General features: G+C 51.0%; 1 protein-coding gene across 3 annotated transcripts in view; it reads right to left on the reverse strand.

Moving 5' to 3' along the window:
• AP1B1 (adaptor related protein complex 1 subunit beta 1) overlaps positions 1-21,098 on the reverse strand; it is a 60,776-nt gene that overhangs the window by 38,388 nt on the left and 1,290 nt on the right. The window contains exon 1 of one of the 3 annotated variants that reach the window (XM_080650238.1): positions 5,248-5,406. The exons of 1 other annotated variant lie outside the window; for it this stretch is intronic. The gene's annotated coding sequence lies outside the window, so the exon portion shown is untranslated. Of the gene's footprint in view, positions 1-5,247; positions 5,407-21,098 lie in introns of those variants that run through there. One more of the 3 variants, XM_080650241.1, reaches the window with a different exon arrangement.

The following is a 21,098-nucleotide window of genomic DNA, read 5'->3' on the forward strand; positions in this document are numbered from 1 at the left end:
TATGGGAGTGGGGGTACAAATGCTGGGGTGCGGGGGGACGGGGGAGCTCTGACACAGGCTATGAGGCTATGATGTGAGCACAGCTAGGCCCTTCCTTCTGCTTATAACCCTCCAGGCCCACAGGCCTCCTTCAGTGTTCCTCTAATCACCAAGCTCTTCATTGCCTTTGCACTTGCTGATCCCTGCCTGGATTATCCTGTCTGGCTTCGAGATTGACTGCTCCAACTTGACCTTCAAATCTCAGCTTAGATGACATCATTTCAAAGAGACCATCCCTGCATGCAATAAGTAAGACATTTTCTGTCCTCACTCCCCCCAGTGGTCCTATTCATCTGCCTACTGACCACCTCCGACGTGCCATAAACATGTCTACATGATGGGGATGCAACAGTGAATGGAATTTCTGGGAGGATACATCCTAATGGCAGACAGGAACCACAAGCAGGATAAATAAGTAGAATATAAAGTATCTTAGATAGTAATAAACGCTATGTAGAAAGAGAGAGCAGGGAAGGAGGTTAGGAAGCTTGGGGGTGGGGGAGAAGGTTGAAATTTAACCAGGATGGCCACAGAAGGAAGGCCTCCTGGAGAAGGTGATAGGTGACATTGTCATGGCATAAGAAATAGTGCAAAGGTGGGAGTGTAACTGGCCTGTTTGAGGAAAAGCAGGTGATGTGGCTCAAGCTGAGTGAGCAATGAGGGGGGAGGGGGGCTATGAGGTCAGAGAGAATGGAGGGAGCCTTCCAGGTCAAGGTAAGGACTCTGGCTTTTTGTTGGTGAGCTGGAAGCCACCGAGGGTTCTGAGCAGGAGTCCTGAGATCTGACTTACATTTCAACAGGTGCTGGGGGCTGTACTTCTGTTTCCCTCATGGCTTATCAGTTTTTCTAATTATTACATTTGTTTTCTACTTCATCTTTGTCTCTCTCCCCCATTAGAATGTAGTAAGCAAGTCAAGGACAGAAACTGTCTATTTTGTTTACCTATCCTCACACTTAGCCCAGTGCCAGGCACAGAGAAGGGTCTGAAATAAAGACTGGATGGATGAATGCTGGATGTATGAAGGTACTGTAAAGTAAGTAAATAAATGATAACATCCAGCCACCCAACCCTTTGAGATCACAGACGAAAGACCATAGAAGCAGACTCAACAGCTGCCTGTAATAAAATTTTGTCATTCTACTCTCAGTATGCTTAAGACCCAAAAAGCAACTGGTGTGGTAAAAAGAATGTGCTGCCCAAGTCTATTCCTCTACAGAGTTCAGCCGTATCTAACATTTTCTGTGTTAAAAAGGGAAGAGTTGGGCCCTAGCTGGTTTGGCTCGGTAGACAGAGCATCGGCCTGTGGACTGAAGGGTCCCAGGTTCAATTCCGGTCAAGGGCACATGCCCGGGTTGTGGGCTCGATCCCCAGTAGGAGGCATGCAGGAGGCAGCCAATCAATAATTCTCTCTCATCATTGCTGTTTCTCTCTCTCCCTCTTCCTTCCTCTCTGAAATCAATAAAAATATATTTTTTTAAAAAAGGGAAGAGTTGGTTTTAAAGCTTTTGAGTCCTGACTTCCAAATCTACCATTTTCCAGTTCCAGTCCACATGGTAATCTGGGGGACAGACTAAGGCGTCCTGGCTGATGATGAACTCTGGGCATTCTGGAATCAACCAGCCATACTCTTATCTTAAGCAGAAGAGACCTCCTGACTTGAGGGAGACCCTCTTAATGAAGGTCAGCGGTCAAGCCCAAAGGCTTAAAACCCAAAAAGCATGAGGCTTGGGAGTCTAGAACCAAACCCAAGCTCCTCCTCAACCCCATTAAATAACGGGAGATAATCCAAGAACCAGAGGATGGGACTGGAAAGGTGGCCACAACAGGTAGGACGGGGTCTCTCCAGGGGTCTACAACATCACAGGCACAACCATACAACCGTAAAATGAGAATTACAAATACCTGAGGGGCTTGTGACCTAAAGTATGTCGATACATACAAAGCCCTCAGCAGTGCCAGCCACCTAGTACTTGATAAATGTTAGCCACCAGCACCTCGCTCTGCTCCCCAACCCCCGGGTCACGGAGGCCCTGAAGCACGCTGGTGGCTGGCTGGGTGGTAGCACAGTAGTTTGAGAGTGGTTAATCCCACCACCAGTCAGATTTTCCCCTATCCCCCTGGGGCTACATGAGGATACATCTGGAAAGTGCTCTGAATTCCTTAGGAGTCAAGGAATCCTGACAACAATTCAATGCCATATCCCACTCATCTGTTCATTCACTAAACACTTACTGGGCACCTACTGTGTGCCAGATCATTTCACTAGGTGCTGGAGATGCGGACAGTTAAGACAAGTCCTGTCCAAAGACTAAGAGCCGTTTACTTAGAAGAGAGCTAAGTAAGCGGTCAATGACAGCCCATTGTGATCAGAGTCATGGGACATCAAAGAAGGCAGCTCGTTCAGGCCTGCATAGAGTGGGGGAACGCTCAGATGGGAGGCACCAAGTAGGGGTGCAGCAAAGGGAGGACGGTGACAGGAAATGTGTTTAGGCAGTGGGAACAGCACAAAGCAAAAACACGCAGGTACGGAGTTGGAGCAAAAACACGCAGGTACGGAGTTGGAGCTTTGCCGAAAAGCAAATGCGTCTGATTGGAGCTTGGGAAGAGGTGGAAGGTGGAGTAGGAGAGATGAGGCGGAAGAGCCAGGCAGGGGTCAGAGTCCACGACGTGGAGGTCATGCTAAGGAATGTGAGTTTTAGCCTGAGGGGCAATGAAGAGCCACTGATGGATATTCAAGCAGGATTTTTTTGGTAAAGGGTTCCCCAACTGCTCAAGTGATCTCTTCTCTCTGGAGTTATCTGTTCCTCTCTGTGTAAAGAGAAAAAGAACACAGAAACAGTTTCTGGGTTGTGATCATTTCTGAGTGACCTTTAGGCAAAAAGACCTATTCAGAAAAAGAACCACCTTCAGGTAACAGACGCCCCCCGCCACTTTTAGAAATACACCAAAATGGAAAGCCCACCCCCAAGCCATGACTGCTCACGGGAAATGAGCCATCAAGACACGCCACAGTGTCAGAAGATGACTAGAAAAAAGATGCAAGTCCAAGCCCAAAGCCAGCAGGACCAACGGACTGAACTGAGTCGGAAACACTTTTAGGAAGTGAAACGAGAAGGGTACGAGAAGTCCTGTGTATGAAAAGGTCTGTTTGCAGAAGGAAGTAACACCCCACAGACCAGGGGTGACAGGCGTAGGCCCCCGGCAGGCACCCACTGCCTAGGGTTAGGGCACCCACTACAACAACAGGCTCTGCACAGAGCTCCTCATCTAACCCGACACACACGGGATGAGAGGCGGGGGCCGGTGTTGTTTTAGGGCCGAGGCACAGGAGGCCAGCCTAAGTCGTCCAGGGCACACGACCAGAAAGCTGCTGAGCCTAAGTTGGGGGCCCGGAGCCGAAGGATGGGGAGTCTTTCCCTGATCCCGCTGAGCCTTTCGAGCCGCTCGGGGTGAAGCCTCTGCTGAACCCACACGCGATCGACAGTCTCTACATAACCTCTAAGGCGTCCGCGTCCTTGGAAACGAGTGGAGCTGCCCTCCATGACAATTTGGAAGAGGTTAGACCAGCCTGGTGGGCTCCACTCAGGACAGGGAGCCAGACACTCCGAACACTGCTCATGTTCCTGCCGTCGGCGACAAGCCGCTTCGCCTCTCTTGGAAGGATGGGGATAAGGTGACCATATTAAGTTTCTGTGAATTCAATGGAATTGGGAGAACAGATCACAGAGTGGTGTGTTTTTTTTTTTTTAATTAAAGGTACTGCGGTAATATTTATATCACAGAAGCATGTGGAAACCTTCACGGGTTCACAAAGTCTTATAACACCCAGGAACGGGTAGGGAGGCAGCAGGTCTCTCTCGTGTCACTGTCAGGGAAACTGAGGTGGAACGGGAGCAGATGAAGTGTCTGCAAAGGAAGAAGGCTCAGACGCACAGAGCCTCGTCCTCAGGTCATCAAACCGAGTCACCAGGGTCACCGTCTCCAATCTCCCAGGCCAGGCCAGGCGGGATCTCCCCAGCCAGGAAGCCCCGGGGCCTGCCCTTTCCTCAGAGAGAATGGTCTTCAAGGGATCCTGTGGTTCCTCTTTATTCCAAAAGGAATGCAGCTCGTCCACTCTCAAGAATCGCCTGTTGGGTGTCTCATCACACTTCCCCAGCGTGGGGGGTGTCGCATCACACTTCCCCAGAGTGGGGGGGTGTGGGGGGACACAACAGACTTCCACTCTTGCCCTAAAGGCAGTCACCTATAGGAACAGCCTGCCAAACTGCTTCATCCTAAAGAAAGCGACGCCAATGCCCCTTGTGAAGATTAGACGGAGAAGCAGTAAGGCCACAGCTTGACCTCAATGTGAACAAATATAATTAATGGCAGCTAAAGATATTAAATAGCACCGACGCCCCAACCTGGCCCCGGTTTTCCCGTGGGTCTCCGCGCTCTGCAGGTGCCTGAAAGCCTGGGCAGGAACCCCGATTCTGTCTATACTACCGCCTGACCTTACATGTGTGATTTAAGCTCTCTGTGCCTCGGTTTACCGGCTGATAAAATGGGGGTGACCACGGTCGCTCCCTCACGGGGTTGCTGGGAAGTTTCAATGCAGCATTGTTAAGTAAAGTGCTTAGCACCTTGCCCAGGACACAGGAGGGGCTCCGTAACCAGTTCCGAGCATGTGCATCAGTATTTTTAGCATTATTACAGGTGTCCCCAGATAACTTGATCCGGAGGCGCCAACTACAGACCAAACCCAAGTCCAGCCCGGAGCGGGCGGCTGTTTCTTGAAAAAAAAAAAAAAAAAAAAAAATTTTTTTCCCTTTCAAACCTTGGCAACGAGATAAAGCCTTAGCCTTGAACGACCAGGAGTCCTCAAGGTGGTCCTAGCGGGGAGTGTGAGGGGGAAACCAGGACGCGGAGAGGAGTTTCCCCTCTGGCCAAGCGCAAGCTCCTCGGGGCCTAAGTCTAGGAATCTGTCCTGGAGGGCGCCTCAGGACGGGCTGCGGATCCCGGGCGGCTGAGGCGCAGGTCCGCGGCCAAGTGGGCGTGAATGAATGAACCTGCCGTCCTTCTGCCTCGCGGGGGCGTGGGAAGCCACTCTTCCGCGCTCTCGCTCCCCGTCCTCTCATGACCTTTGACCCTGCAAACCCCCTCACCTCAGACCCCCGACTCCCCGCCCCACGTCTTCTCCTGCCTCGCCTGACTCCTTGCTTCCTCACCCGCAGGTCCGAATGGCTCCCGGCACCACGGCACGGCTCGGCTCGGCTGGGCAGCAAAATGTCCGCGGCCTCGTCCCCCACGCTCTCCCGGTGCGACAGTGCAGCCGGCTGCTCGGAGCCCCACGGCTGTCACCTGCCGAGCGGAAGTGAGCTGCCTGCGCATGGGCACTTCCGGTGGACGCACGGCCTGGGGGCGGGGTCAAAGGTGCCACCCGGGCGGGTGCTGGGCTCGCGGGGCGGGGCCGGGAGGGGGAGGGGGCGGGGCCACGGAAATTAACCCCTTCGTGGCCGCGGCGTTGCTTCGCCAATGCGTCTCGCAGGGCGTTTAGAAAAATTAGCCAGGTTTAGCCGCTAAGTAATTTAACGTGGATGGAAAACGTCGTAGAGACTTTGAGGTCCATCTTTTCCTTCTGTGCTCCAGACGGAAACACTGAGGCTCCGAGTTATGAATAGAAGTCAAAACTAGAGCTTGCAAGTCTAGTCTAGTGCTTGCTGCCTTTCAGGGCAGCCCTTTGGGAATTCCGCGTGGTCCGGGGAAGCATCCGACCGTCCAAGGAACTTTTATCCAAGGAGAACTTCATAATGTCCCACTTCCCCTTTTATGGGGTCTGCCAGGACCTCAATTCCTATAGCCACTCCACTCCGATTAGTACTATTAACTTTCTCCTCCTGATAATTTCTTTTTAAATTATTTTTTAATATATTTTATTGATTTTTTTACAGAGAGGAAGGGAGAGGGAGAGAAACATCGATGAGAGAGAAACATCGATCAGCTGCCTCCTGCACGCCCCCTACAGGGACATGATATGCCCGCAACCAAGGTACGTGCCCTTAACCGGAATCGAACCTGGGACCTTTCAGTGATGCTCTATCCACTGACCCGTCAGGGATCCTTATAGATAATTTCTGATCATCCCCTTTAAAACATTATTTCATTGCTACTCTTTAAAAATGTTCTGCTGGGCAAATGATATTTGTATTGTAGAGAAGTGGAAATACACTAGTAAGCAAAAAGAAGATTTTTAAAAACATCTGCAATTCATTTGCTCTGAGACATTCACTTTTAACGTTTTGGTGAATTTCCTTCCAAACCTGATATATCATTTGTTGTTTTTAACTCACTAAAATATTGGTAAAAGCTTTCCCCCAAACAATCAGTACATTTCTATGCAGTGCTTTCCAATGCCTGTATTGTATTCCACTGTAGGGATGACATCTCTGTTCTCAAAAACAGCCCCCTACAGTTGTACACTTAGGTTATCAATCTTTTAATATTATAAAACTAAATAAATAAGCTTGTACAGCCAAGTCTCTATGCCCCATCTAATCTAGATATCGTTTTAATATTTAATACCGTTTTATATGTTTAATCAGCCTTAAGTTCTTTTAGGCAATTTTTATTTTTAAAGAGTTATAGACCTACAGGAAATTGCAAAAATAATACATAGAGTCCCATGTACCCTTCACTCAGCTTCCCTCGATGGTGACATTTTATATATTAGTAGCATAAATCAAAACCGGGAAATTAGCATTGGTACAATACCATGAACTAAATGTACAGACCTTATTCCATTTTAAAATCCTTTTCTGAAGTAGGCAGGAAACAAAATGATTTTCTGAGTATGTGCCCTGTTCCACGTGCTATGCACAGCTATCTGGAGCAACTACCTTCCTTTAACGATAAATGTTGGCGAACACCATCAGCCTCACTGGAAGACAAAAATTTCACTGGGAATGTAACATGGGAAGAGACTAATTATTCAACAGGACATGCTTTCCCTCTCACTGGACCCTTACCTGCCCCCAGGAGGCTTCCTCCAATCAGAGGAAGGCTGGGAGGAGTTGTGATGTCATGAAACGACCCAGGACCTGCTCCTGGCACTGTGAGACCTTCAGCAAGTCCCTTCCTCTTTCGGACACACAGCATCTCACAGCCTGTCCTTCGCACCCTCCCTCTACACTGCTGCATGATCAATACATGCTGACTTAAGCATTCTTTCCATCTAAGCCACTAGAGGGCGCACGGGTGATATTAACTGCCATCCTTCCCTTCCTTTCTGTGTCCCAACCTTCTTTCTATGTGATTCTTTCTTATACGATTTCGATTTCTCTCCTTCAATCTCTGTTTGCTTGCTGTTTTTACGCTACAAATTTCTTTTTTTTTAATGTATTTTATTGATATTTCACAGAGAGGAAGGGAGAGGGATAGAGAGCTAGAAACATCGATGAGAGAGAAACATCGATCAGCTGCCTCCTGCACAACTCCCACTGGGGATGTGCCCGCAACCAAGGTACATGCCCTTGACCGGAATCGAACCCGGGACCCTTCAGTCCGCAGGCCGACGCTCTATCCACTGAGCCAAACCGGTTTCGGCTACGCTACAAATTTCTAAAAGCTGCCTCAGCCCGACCGGCCGGTGTGGCTCAGTGGTTGAGCATCGACCTATGAACCAGGAGGTCATGGTTCGATTCCCGGTCAAGGGCATATGCCCTGGTTGCAGGCTCGATCCCCAGTGTGGGGCATGCAGGAGACAGCCGATCAGTGATTCTCTCTCCTCATTGATGTTTCTATCTTTTCCTCCCTCTCCCTTCCTCTCTGAAATCAATAAAAATATGTTAAAAATAAAATAAAAGATGCCTCAGATCCTTTTTTGGAAGGAGGCAGGAGGTGACTTTGCCGACAGCCTCACTAACAATGCGAGCTCCCCATCTGCGGAGGGTGGACAGACCCAAATTCTTCCCACCCAGTGTAGGTCTGGCACAGCCCCCAGGGCAGAGAGGCCTAGAGACTGCCTGGACCCCTCCTCTGCCCCCCTCTCCCCCTGCTGCAAATACTCTCATTTATCCATTCCTGGTCTTACCAGGAACAAAATTCTGCTCAACCCCTCCTCGCTCTGCTGCCTACAGGTAATAATGGCGGTGATGGCGTGGCAACGATGGCAGTGCCATTTGCCAAAAACTCATCATGTGACAGACTCCACACAAAAATCATTTTGTTGGATTGTCTCCCTTAATCCGCGTGCTATCCCCATGGGGTAGGTACAGTTGTCATCCTCGTTTGCAGGTGAGGTTGTCATTTCCATTCAGCTGGCAAAGAGCTGAGCTGGGAGGGAGTTCGGACAGCTGGGGGAGAGCCCAGCCCAGAATCACAGAATCCTGGGCTTGAACCCAGGCTCTGCCATTTCTAGTTGTGTGACCCTGAGCCAGTCACTTGCCCTCTCTGTGCCTCTTTCCTCTGATGCCCACTCCACAGGGCTGCCACAAGGGCCAAAGGATGTCACAGCACACTGCAGACATCAGCCATTGTTCCAAACTAAATGCATTATTTTTTAAAAATATATTTTATTGCTTTTTTTACAGAGAGGAAGGGAGACGGATAGAGAGTTAGAAGCATCGATGAGAAAGAAACATCGATCCACTGCCTCCTGCACACCCCCTACTGGGGATGTGCCCGCAACCAAGGTACATGCTCTTGACCGGAACCGAACCTGGGACCCTCCAGTCCACAGGCCGAAGCTCTATCCACTGAGCCAAACCGGTCAGGGCTAAATGCATTATTTTCTGTGGCGAGGATTTGAACCACAGTCCCAGCGAGGCACCCTCTGGGGAAGTCCCTGCTGAAGCGGGAGGTGAAATGCTGTTTGGGTTGAAAACTCCAATTTCGCGACGGGCTCGGGCTGCCCCCTAGAAAAGCCATGTCGCAAGGAAGGGACCAAGTGTCAACAGAGGACGTCACATGTCTTGGCTTATGGAACAATCCCAATAGGTCCCTAGGCTGTGTCCTGGTAAGTGCCGTAGACTTCGCTGCAAGAGTTCCGCTTGTGAACCCATCGCTGTGTGACCTTGGATGGGTTAACTGACCTCTCTGAGCCTGTTTCCCCCACTGTTAAACAGGGGGAGCTGTGCCCACTTCATTAAGTTGCCAGAGAATGAAACGAGGTGACGGCCAAAACTGGTTTGGCTCAGTGGATAGAGCGTCAGCCTGCAGACTCAAGGGTGCCAGGTTCGATTCCGGTCAAGGGCATGTACCTTGGTTGCGGGCACATCCCCAGTAGGGGGCGTGCAGGAGGCAGCTGATCGATGTTTCTCTCTCATCGATGTTTCTAACGCTCTATTCCTCTTCCTTCTTCTCTGTAAAAAATCAATAAAATATATTTTTTAAAAAAAAGAAAGAAAGAAACGAGGTGACGAATGTCAAACTGCTTGGCCTAGTACCTGGTAGATAGTAAGTGATCAGTAAAAGTTGGCGGAAGCAGAGAGCTGAAGTAATATTCACCCAGAAACCCCTGCACTGCCTGAATTCATCCATTACAATTGCCCTGCATATCGAACACTGTACAGCCTGGCATTAATTCACACACACACACACAGCTGGGGGTGAGGGGCACTATTATGACTATTATGATCTCTATTATATAAATGAGGAAGCTGAGGCTCAGAGAGATCCCTGGGCTTTGACCTCTGTGTGGGCACAGAGTGTCTGCCTGGTGCATAATAGCTGCTTAGTAAACCTTGTGGCAACAGGGTTAGTAAGGAGTGGAGCAGGAATCGAACTCTCACCTGTCATGCTCTGTGCAAAGCCTGGCTTTTAAACACCACCCTGAGCTGCGCGTGCCTGCCCCTCCCATGGCACTGCGTGCTGCTGTTAGCCCTGGAAGCTCAGGGTCTAGTGCTGCGTAGGGCTAAAGAAAGACGGGTGGGCTGAAGGGAGAAATAGCATCGGGAGCAGCTTAGGGTGATCTGGACACCTGGCCTCCGGTGCCACCCTTGCCCTCTGCCCCTGGCTGCCCACATGGCCACGAGTGAGCAGGCCATGTGGCCTCCAGGCAAAAACACAGCACTTTCTGCTCTTGGGAGTCTTCCAGAAGCCCTCCCTCCAGGGCCAGTCTTCTTATTCCAGGAACAGCCTGCACTCATTCACACTTCCGAGCCGTGGTCTAAGCTACATCCCCGGTCTGGAAAGCCTTCCTGCCCCCCCTCCCCTCGCTCTATCTCCACCAGCCCGCGAGCCTCCTCATCCAGGAAGCCCACCTGCTCTGAGGCCAACGCTGCCGTGGAGGGAGCTTCTCCCGGGCCTAAGGCTGGGCCCGAGGAAGGCGTTGCCCGTGAACAAGAGGACTGCAGCTTCCCAGCCTCAGGGGGCCTGTATTGGGCCCTATTTGTAAGGCACTACGCTGGACTGTTTGCTCATCATTTCAGAAATACAGGTGAGCCCTAGCCGGTTTGGCTCAGTGGACAGAGCATCAGCCCGTGAACTGAAGGGTCCTGGGTTTGATTCCCGTCAAGGGCATGTACCTTGGTTGCAAGATCGGTCCCCGGCCCTGGTAGGGCCTCGTGCAGGAGGCAACCAATAGATGTGTCTCTCTCACATCGATGTCTCTCTCTCTCTCTCTCCCTTTTACTTTCTCTAAAAATCAATGGAAAAGTATTTAAAAAAAATTAAGCCCTAGCCGGTTTGGCTCAGTGGATAGAGCGTTGGCCTGTGGACCAAAGGGTCCCGGGTTTGATTCCGCTCAAGGGCATGTACCTTGGTTGCTGGCTCCTTCCCGGCCCGGGCCCTGGTCAGGACGCATGCAGGAAGGAACCAATCGACGTGTTTCTCTCACATCGATGTTTCTCTCTCTCTTTCCCCCTCTCTCCCACTCTCCCTAAAAATCAATGGGAAAATATCCTCGGGTGAGGATTAACAACAACAACAAAAGAAAGAAACACAAATTAAAAAAAAAAAAAAGTTCCCCCTTAACTGTGACAGTGGCACATGCTTGCAGTAAAAACTTCCAACAGAACAAAAACTCCTCCACCCTCACCACCTCACAGAGGTCGTTCCTCTGCCAGGTGCAGCCCCTCCCCAGGTTGAAGGTGGGGCTCCAGCGCCAGGCTCAGCGCCTCTGCTGACACCGCTGGCCTCCGCAGCGTCCTTGGCCTTGGTGAGTCACTGTAAAGTGAGAGAGTAACAGGACTCCCCCACCCCCGCCACCCCAGGGGTTGATGGGCGGGCTGAAGGCTGAAGTGTGTGCCCACACAGGAGACGCCCTTGATGGGTGGTGGCCATTGTTAGTGATGTCAGACCCTCCTGCGGCAGCTAGGAAACTCCTGAGCAGTTTAAGCTCCAGAAAGGCCCTGGGCTGTGCTCACACTCCCAGCACAGGAACAAGAGCCTGGACACGTTCTTTTTATTTTTGAATCATCACCCGAGGATATTTTTCCATTGATTTTTATTTTTTTATTTTTATTTATTTATTTTTAAAAATATTTTATTGATTTTTACAGAGAGGAAGGGAGAGGGATAGAGAGTTAGAAACATCGATGGGAGAGAAACATCGATCAGCTGCCTCTTGCACACCTCCTACTGGGGATGTGCCCGCAACCAAGGTACATGCCCTTGACCGGAATCGAACCCGGGACCCTTCAGTCCGCAGGCCGACGCTCTATCCACTGAGCCAAACCAGTTAGGGCCCGAGGATATTTTCCCATTGATTTTTATTTTTAATTTTTATTTATTTTAAAAAATATTTTATTGATTTTTACAAAGAGGAAGGGAGAGGGATAGAGAGTTAGAAACATCGATGAGAGAGAAACATCGATCAGCTGCCTCCTGCACACCTCCTACTGGGGATGTGCCCGCAAGCAAGGTACATGCCCTTGACCGGAATCGAACCCGGGACCCTTCAGTCTGCAGGCCGACATTCTATCCACTGAGCCAAACCGGTTAGGGCTCCATTGATTTTTAGAGAGAGTGGAAGAGAGAGGGAAAGACAGAGAGAAATATCGATGTGAGAGGAACACATCAACTGGTTGCCTCCTGCACGAGCCTTGACCAGGGCCCGGGCCGGGGAAGAGCCTGCAACCGAGGTTGCAACTGAGGTACATGCCCTTGACACACTCGAACTCGGGACCCTTGGGTCCAAGGCCAACGCTCTACCCACTGAGCCAAACTCGCTAGGGTGAGCCTGGACAGGGGCTATGCTCATCGCTCTCCCAGGGTCTGGGTCCTAGCACCAGGAGACTCTGGGGGGCCTGATCCCAACAGCATCCTCCGACCCTTGCCCACCCCCACGCTCGAAGCCTGTCCCTTGGAGGGCTTTCCTGAGCCTGGAGGCCCAAGTGCTGCATCAGACCTTTTCTCTGCAACCTCCCCAAGCTCCCGTTGGCCGTCAGTCTCCCCGCAGGAACTGCAGAGGCCCCTGTGGTAGCTCGCGCAGGGCCGACTCCCTTGCCCTCCTCCTGGCTCTGCAGGGTGCAGCTCCTCTCCAGGTCCAGGGCAAGATGCCCAGGGCTTGGCGACTGCAGCGTTCTTGCCCTCATCCTTTAAGGCCATCCGAGGGGCTGGGCTCCCCACTCACCTGGCCCTTCCCTTCGTGGCCTCTCGCTCTCCACCTGGAAAACAAGGGGCTTGGGTCTGAATCTTTTTAAAGAGTTTGATGACAGTCCTAGTCACTATCCCTCAACACACTCACAACCCAACACGATTTTGCACAAAATGTTACCAGCTGCTTCCTCCAGCAGATCGGCCTCTGCATTTCAGGAGCAAAGAGTGAGGTTGCAAAACAGAATGTACAGTAAAATCTTATTAACACATAAATGTTAACATTTACTTGTAAATATATATGAAAATTGGGAGAGCCCTAGCTGGTTTGGCTCAGTGGATAGAGCATCGGTCTGCGGACTGAAGGGTCCCAGGTTCGATTCCCATCAGGGGCACATGCCCGGGGTGTGGGCTAGATCCCCAGTAGGGGGCGTGCAGGAGGCAGCCAATCAATGGTTCTCTCTCATCGTGGATGTTTCTACCTCTCTCCCTTCCTCTCTGAAATCAATAAAGTATATATATTTTTTAAAATGGGGAGAAATCTATGTAATAAATGGTTCTAGAGTTTGTTTCTATGGAGTGGGGTTTCACGGGCTACCACTGTGTGCCTCTGACATTTTTGTGACTAGATTTTTTTTAATAAGTGTGTGCCATTTTTAGGAAATTTTTCCCCTTTAAAATATTATCCCATAATATTATCATCAACCACTGTCTCCAGACCATTGATCCAAATGGTAATGAGGCCTCAGGCTTCTGAAGTGCAATCAACAATGAATTACCCCAGCTGGTTTGGCTCAGTGGATAGAGTGTGAGCCCTCGGGTTAAAGGGTCCAGGGTTTGATTCCAGTCAAGGCCACGTACCTCGGTTGCAGGCTTGATTCCTGGCCTTGATGGGGCACATGTGGGAGGCAACCAATTGATTGTATCTCTCACATCGATGTTTCTCTCTGTCTCTCCTCCTCCCTTCCACTCTCTAAGAAAAAAAAAAAAAAGAATCCTCAGGTGAGGATAACACACATACACACACACCCCCAATGAGTTAACAGGATTAAGGCCATGACTTGACATAACTGATCCCTATGGGCAAGGTAAGTGACCTATGTAGGCCTCCGTTTACCCTCCAACATGGGTTAGTGCTAATTCCTACACCTCAAAGCATTCCTTACCTTGATAAGAAGACAAAGAAAATAGTGACGTGAATTTTTTTTGTTTTTGTTTAATGAGGCAGGTTCTCAAGGACCCTGCCTGCGTCCCCAGGGGAAGTACGAGGTCTTGGAACTGCTCTCATTGGCCTGGCCAACTTCTTCCCAGCTGTTGGGTCTCCAGCTGGATCCCGGGAAGGTCCCCCCAGGGCCAAGAACCCAAAGGACAAATGGCGCTAAGGGAATCTAGCCTGGACTCTGTGTCTGGCACCGGTTCAGCAATGGGGATATAAAAAACCCAGACATCACCTCATTGCTGTTTCATCAAAAAAGGAGACTTTCTTCCTGCACATCCCTGCAGAGGACAAATTCCTGCTGGCTGTGTGGCCGGGGAGGCAGCAGAAAGAGCCGAGGAGGGATGATGGGGAGTTCTCCCCATCCTGGGGGCCAGAGGGCAGGCAGCCAGGGTCAGCTTGGTTACCATAACAACTGCACTCCCAGGCACTACGTAGGCACCTCAAATGCTCCTCATACCCCGTGATACTGACACCTGCTTCTAATGAGACGTGAGGGGGCTTGTCTGAGGTCACTGAGCTACAGTCAGGATCTGTCCCCAGTTTGATTGACTCCTGAGTCAGTGTTCTCTGCTTCCAGGGAGGACAGAGACTCGTGGCCTAAGCACAGTTTTCTTAGCTGCGTGCAAGCTTGGGCAGGTCTGAGACCCCTCCTGGGTGCTTCAGGATCGCCCTCAGGGATTTTCAGAGGAAAACTGCAGGCCACCCATCCTCTTCCCCCAACATACTAGTAGCTCTTTCATGAGTGTATGTGGCAGGCTTTCCGGGAAGATTTGGTCTGAATACAGGCCTGACAGCCACAGAAAGACAATGAAAATAAAGCAAACCAACAACCCCACCCCTGCCCGCACACACACACAAGAACAGACAGTCTCCAAGAGCTATATCAAGAAAGTTCCCTCGCCTAGCAGTGGTGGTTGAGCATGGACTTATGAACCAGGAGGTCACGGTTCGATTCCTGGTCAGGGCACATGCCCGGGTTGCGGGCTCGATCCCTAGTGTGGGGCATGCAGGAGGCAACCGATCAACGATATTCTCTTACCGTTGATGTTTCTGTTTCTCTCTCTCTCCCCCTTCCTCTCTGAAATCAATAAAAATGTATTAAAAATAATAATAATAATAATAAAGAAGATTCTCTTAGTCCTGCCCCACCAGCTCCCCTGGCCCTGCCTACTCAGTCTACCTGGCTCAGGTCTTCATGGCTTCTCCTCCTCTGATTCCTTCTCTGGAGGACCCTGAGTGGCCTCATGCCTTGCTGAATGCTGGTCAGAATAGGGGGGACCCCATAGTTCTATCAGGACTCCCCAGCAGGGCGCCCCAAGGACAGTGCCCCAACATGACTAGACAGAAGTGGGCCTTACCACCCCAAGCCTTGATCTTCCATTCCTCTCTCAGTCTTCAGGGTCACTGCCAGGTCAGCAGGCCCAAGGGCATTTCAGGAAAAGCTGTGAATTTCAGAGTTTTATGCTAAATCACCCAGTAGTTGAATGTTGACAACTATACTCATCATTTGCTCTGTGATTCCAGACCCATTCTCTGCCCCTCCTCTGCTCTGCTTGGCCCTGGTGAGTGGGGGATGGAGGAGGAGGACTGACCACTGTGAAATACATTTCCCAAGCTCCTTTGCCAACTGGTGGTTCAGCCAGTGGGTGGCAACGGAGGCTGGCAGGTGGGAAGAGGCCGGGTTGCACCTTGTCCTCCAGACAGCCCATCCTCCATGGGTCCAGGTCAAAAGCTTGGGTAACCACCCCCTACCATCACTTGTTTGGCCTTTCAAAATTGCCCCTATTGGTCCCCCTACCGTGGGCTCTGCTTTGTGACAGACATGGCAACTAATTCAAATCCTCTTTTTTCCCCCATATTTTTTTATTGTGGTAAAAAATATGTAACAGAACCATTTTTAAGTGGACGATGGAGTGGCGTCAGTTACATTCACAATGTTGTGCAACCATGACCATTATCCATTTCTTTTTTTGTTTTGTTTTTTAATATTTTTATTGACTTTTTTTTAAAATATATTTTATTGATTTTTTTACAGAGAGGAAGGGAGAGGGATAGAGAGCTAGAAACATCGATGAGAGAGAAACATTGATCAGCTGCCTCCTGCACACCCCCCACTGGGGATGTGCCCGCAACCAAGATACATGCCCTTGACCGGAATCGAACCCGGGACCCTTCAGTCCGCAGACTGACGCTCTATCCACTGAGCCAAACCGGTTTCGGCTTTATTGACTTTTTTACAGAGAGGAAGGGAGAGGGAGAGAGAGTTAGAAACATTGATCAGCTGCCTCCCGCACACTCCCTACTGGGGATGTACCCGCAACCAAGGTACATGCCCTTGACGGGGATCGAACCTGGGACCCTTCAATCCGCAGGCCGACGCTCTATCCACTGAGCCAAACTGGCCAGGCCACTATCCACTTCTAAATGACATCCTTTTAATACCCTTGAGGGGCTGACCCGAGCTGGGTTGCAGGCCCCATCGGCCTATGGGCTGCCTGCCTGTGACTTTCACTTTGCAGGTGGCATATACTCTCATGTATCCCCCACCATGGAGTTAATGGAAGCGGGAAGATGACTCCCTTTTCACAGAGGAAATGGGCTCAGGCAGGTCAAGGCTACTGACAGACACCTGATGCCCTGTCTGGTACCCCACCCAGCTTCCTGTGAATCCCCTCCCCCACTCTTCAAACCTGTGCACATGTCCCCTGCTGTCCTGGTCCCCACCTGGGGGGAAATTCCTGCCATTGTGCTTCCCCATGGAGTGTCTTTCCGGGGAGTGGAGTAGGGGCGGGGCGGGGAGGCTGCAGAGGCCGCTGCTGCCCTGGCTGAGTCTCTGTCGGGCTTGCAGCTCTGCAGAGGGAGGAGCCTGGGAGGAGATGCTGAGTTGGGCTCAGAGTGCTCTAGCTCCAGACGCAGTGAGAGCAAGATGCCCAGAAAGGCCCACTGGGGGTGGCCTAGTGACCTGACCCTGCAGCTGGGTGGCAGAAGAGGGCAGGAGGAGGCTTCCGTTCCCTGCTTGGTCAGGCCTACAGGTCAGGGGGGGTCATGCCTTTAGTGGCTGGGCCTGAAGAAAGGGGCAGGAAGGGGGCCTGACTACATGGAAGAGAAACTTCTGTGTTTTTTTTTCATCAAATTTATTTTTTATTGATTTCAGAGAGGAAGGGAGAGGGAGAGAGAGACAGAAACATCAATGATGAGAGAGAATCATTGATCAGCTGTCCCCTGCACGCCTCACACTGGGGACTGAGCACGCAACTCCGGCATCTGCCTGACCAGATCTCGAACCGTAACCTTCCGGTTCATAGGGCCACGCTCAACCACTGAGCCATGCAGGCTGGGCTAGTTAGTGATTTTTAGAGAGGAAGTGGGAGAGAGAGAAACATTGATTTATTGTTCCACTTATTTATGCATTCATTGGTTAATTATTTTTTTAAATGTATTTTTATTAATTTCAGAGAGGAAGGGAGAGGGAGAGAGAGATAGAAACATCTATGATGAGAAAGAATCATTGGTCGGCTGCCCTATCAATGCATACCCCCTATTGGGGTCTGAGCATACCCCCTATTGGGGTCTGAGCACACAACTCGGGCATGTGCCCTTGACTGGAATTGAACCTGGAACCCTTCAGTCCGCAGGCTGACGCTCTATCCATTGAGCAAACCAGCTAGGGCGATTGGTTGACTCTTGTATGTGCCCTGACTGGGGGTTGAACCCACAACTTTGGTGTATCGGGATGATGCTCTAACCAACTGAGCTATCTGGCCAGTGCATGGGCCACACTTTCAAGCCCACCTTTAGCAGTCATCCTTAGGTGGTCTCCCTACAAAGGTGCAGCAGGCCGGAACTGTCCGGATGCCTGGTGCTGAAATGTCCTGGTGCCTCATCTTCCGTGTCTCCAGCAGGGCCGCACAGTCCTTCTTAAGAACTTACTGTAGCTGAAACCGGTTTGGCTCAGTGGATAGAGTGTCAGCCTGCGGACTGAAGGGTCCCAGGTTCGATTCCGGTCAAGGGCATGTGCCTTGGTTGCGGGCACATCCCCAGTGGGAGGTGTGCAGGAGGCAGCTGATCAATGTTTCTCTCTCATTGATGTTTCTAACTCTCTATCCCTCTTCCTTCCTCTCTGTAAAATATCAATAAAATATATTTTTTAAAAAAAAGAACTTACTGTATGTCAGCCATTGTTCCAAGGACTGGGTACATCAGCAGTGAATAAAACAGACAAGAATCCCTACCCTTATGAAGTTTAAATTCTATAGGAGGAGACAAGGTAAGATAGAATTTCCCATGTTAGAACAGGTCAAGTTCTAATGAAAAAAATAATAATAAAGCAAGAAAAGCATGAGTTTCGCAAATGCACTCCAAAACAGTGGTTACATGTTGCTTCCCAGAGAGATCACACAGACACCACATATGTAGACAGTCAGGTCAGGTACAGGATGCCAGGCTGGGAAGTGAGCCCCCCACATAAAGGATGTGCTGACACTGGGTCACAGGTCACAGGGACTCTCTGCGGGGCCACTGTCAGAGGCCGGACCTCAAGTCCAGCTAGCGGCCTATTCCCTCTCTGGGGATCTCTCATTCTCCCACCCTTAGGTCATCTAGACCTCCACCGTGTCAGAGAAATGCATTTCCACCCGGTGTATCTAATACCCTGGATGATTTGAGACACTACCCCTGGGTCCACTCAGGCAACTTACATCCTCACTCGGGCCTCGGTTTACTCATCAATGAAACAGGGACAATGATCCTTACCACTTAGTGAACCAGGTTTGAGGAGGTACCAAGGAGAAAGTGGTGGCTGTACAGGTGGGAAGGATTCTCCCTCATTAGGGTCTCATTCTTCAGAGACCGCAGTGCTCAGCCCAGGGTCTAACCCTATCGCTGCTGAATGAATGAAGCAAAGCAAACAGCAGTGCTTGGCTGCTGTTCATGGGGAGCTTCATGCTGCAGCCCCGTCGCGGAGGACCACGCGCCTTGGGGTCTACAGGAGCCCAGGTGGCAGCGCAGGGACAGCAGTTGTGAGGCTCCATTCTGAGTGGGCCGCTGTGGGAGACACGGGGGGTGAGAAGAGCCTTCAGGCCAGGCCAAGGTGTTGCTCGGCAATTGAGCATGGACCCAGGAACCAAGAGGTCACCGGTTCAATGTCACCGGTTCGATTCCAAGTCAGGGCACATGCCCAGGTTGCAGACTTGATCCCCTGAGGCAGCTGCTTGAGGATTCTCTCTCATCATTGATGTTTCTCTCTCTCTCTCCCTCTCCCTTCCTCTCTCTGAAATTAAAAAAAAAAAGTATTAAAAAAGAAAAAGAAGAAGAGCCTGTGGCCAAACAAGTTTGGGGAAGCCGGCACACTCAACTCACCTCTGGTAGATCCCCAATGTTCATCGCCTCGTCCAGACTCCAAGGGCCCTATTTAGCCATGAAACTCCCTCTTTTCCTCTCTCCTTTTTGGGTGAACATTTATCATCTGGAAGTAGGTGCCTTGGGAAATGCTGGACTGGAATTTGGGAAGGACTTGAGAATTCTGGTCCCAGGGATAAAAAAGTTCCGAGGTTTATAGAGTTCTGTAACTTCTATTCACTATCACAGGGCACATACTCAGTAAATTCGTGATGGCTATGAATGAATCTGTGGTTCTCCTCACTTCCAAATGGTAAGAACTGAAGGGAGGAAGATGAAAGTGATTCCAGGCCTCAGGAATCAGGGCAGAATCATTTTTACTCCCCTCTAGACCACAAGTTTGGCAGGAGAACTGATGGAATCTATTCCCCTAATGACAACACAGAGTGCTAAGTGTGAGGTGGTGGATTAGCCACGGGGACCGGGGAGGGAGGAATTCACTAAATGGGGGAGTAAAGGAGGCCAGAAGAGGCATGCTGGAGGGGAGCCTGCAGGGCCCTTTGGGGGAGTGACCTGAGAGCTCTCACCCTCATGCCATTTTTTCCAGCCACATCATGCTTGCCGACTTCTTGCTTGGACTCCACAGGCAGCTGCTATCCCATGGTTGTGGCCCCCTGGCCTTGACAGAACCCATCTTGGCCCCCTCCTCTCTTTTACCTGGCCCCTCCCAACACGCCCCTTTGCTGTCAGCTGCCTGTCAGCCCTCCCACACCCAGAGGATGTCTCTGTATTATGCAGACCGCTGAAAAGACCCAGTGGAACAAGGCTCTAGTGGTACGATTACAAGCAGGATGACAAGTAAATGGGGAGCTATGGGACAGCAAGGGGACCCTGCGTAAGGGCCCCCCCCCCCCCCGCACCACACACACATAGGAAGTGCCATTCTCAGAAGCCTCCATCCTCCCAGCACCAACTGCAAACCAGCCCCTCTGCCCCGGCAAACTAGAGCTAGCCTGGATCTTTAGGGGGAAAATGCTTCATCATGTTCTGCTTCTCCACGCATAACCAGAAACTCCCTCCCGCCTCCTGCCTCCTCCCCAGCGCACTCCCCTTCCAGTAAAACGTGGTTAAAGGGACAGCACCATCACTTCCGCATTGCTCAGGGTCTGCTTGGAAGCGGGGAGGGTGGGAGGGGGGCTGGGAATAAGGTGGAAGGCACGGAGAAAAGAATTGACAGAGGACTTTTCTGAGGGATCCGTCTGTCCCCATCTTGGGGATCCCGCAGAAGGAAGACGAGTGCATATTGGAAAGGCAGTGGGGGTTGAGATAACTGGCTAAGGGAGGCTCCGATCTGAGAGCGAAGGATCCCTTCCCAGCATCAGCTCCTAGTGGAGGAGCAGGACAGCCCAGGTGTGTGTAAGAGAACTTAACAGGAAACCGGGGACGGGACCCCTACCAGAAAGCCAAGGGGCTGGGTCCTTGGCTCCCTTGGTGACCCTGCCAGGCCATTCATTCACCCTCTCCTTCCCAGTTCTCCATCCACACAGCCCAAAGGTCGGGCAAAGCGGATCTGCATACCTCCTTCCCCTCCCCGCAACGCAAAGGTTAACCCTTTTCTCCCGGACAAGGAGCGGGCGCTGTCCCCGGTGCTGAAGCACCATCTGCAGTGCTGCCGGCACTCGCAAGGCATTGGAAATTAGCCCAAAAGAGAAAAAGTTAAATGACACCGGCAGTTCCGGGCACCCTACCCCCCGACCAAGGTCAAGGACCTCTTTTTATACCTGACCCTCCAATAGGGCTTATGGGGGTGAGGGATTTGGTATCTAACAGCATTCCATCACTTCCCTGGGGGTGGGAGGGGATGCCTCTGGGGCACCCACTTATCTGTTGTGGGGGTGGGGGAAGAGATGCTGAGCTGAAGGTGAGGAGACGGAAAGGGGAAAACTGGGAAGATGGGAAAGCAGCAGTGGGGAGGCAGCACATGGGTTC

The sequence above is a fragment of the Plecotus auritus genome (genome assembly GCF_963455305.1).
Source record: "Plecotus auritus genome assembly, chromosome: 13".
In the NCBI taxonomy this organism is placed as follows: Eukaryota; Metazoa; Chordata; class Mammalia; order Chiroptera; family Vespertilionidae; genus Plecotus; species Plecotus auritus.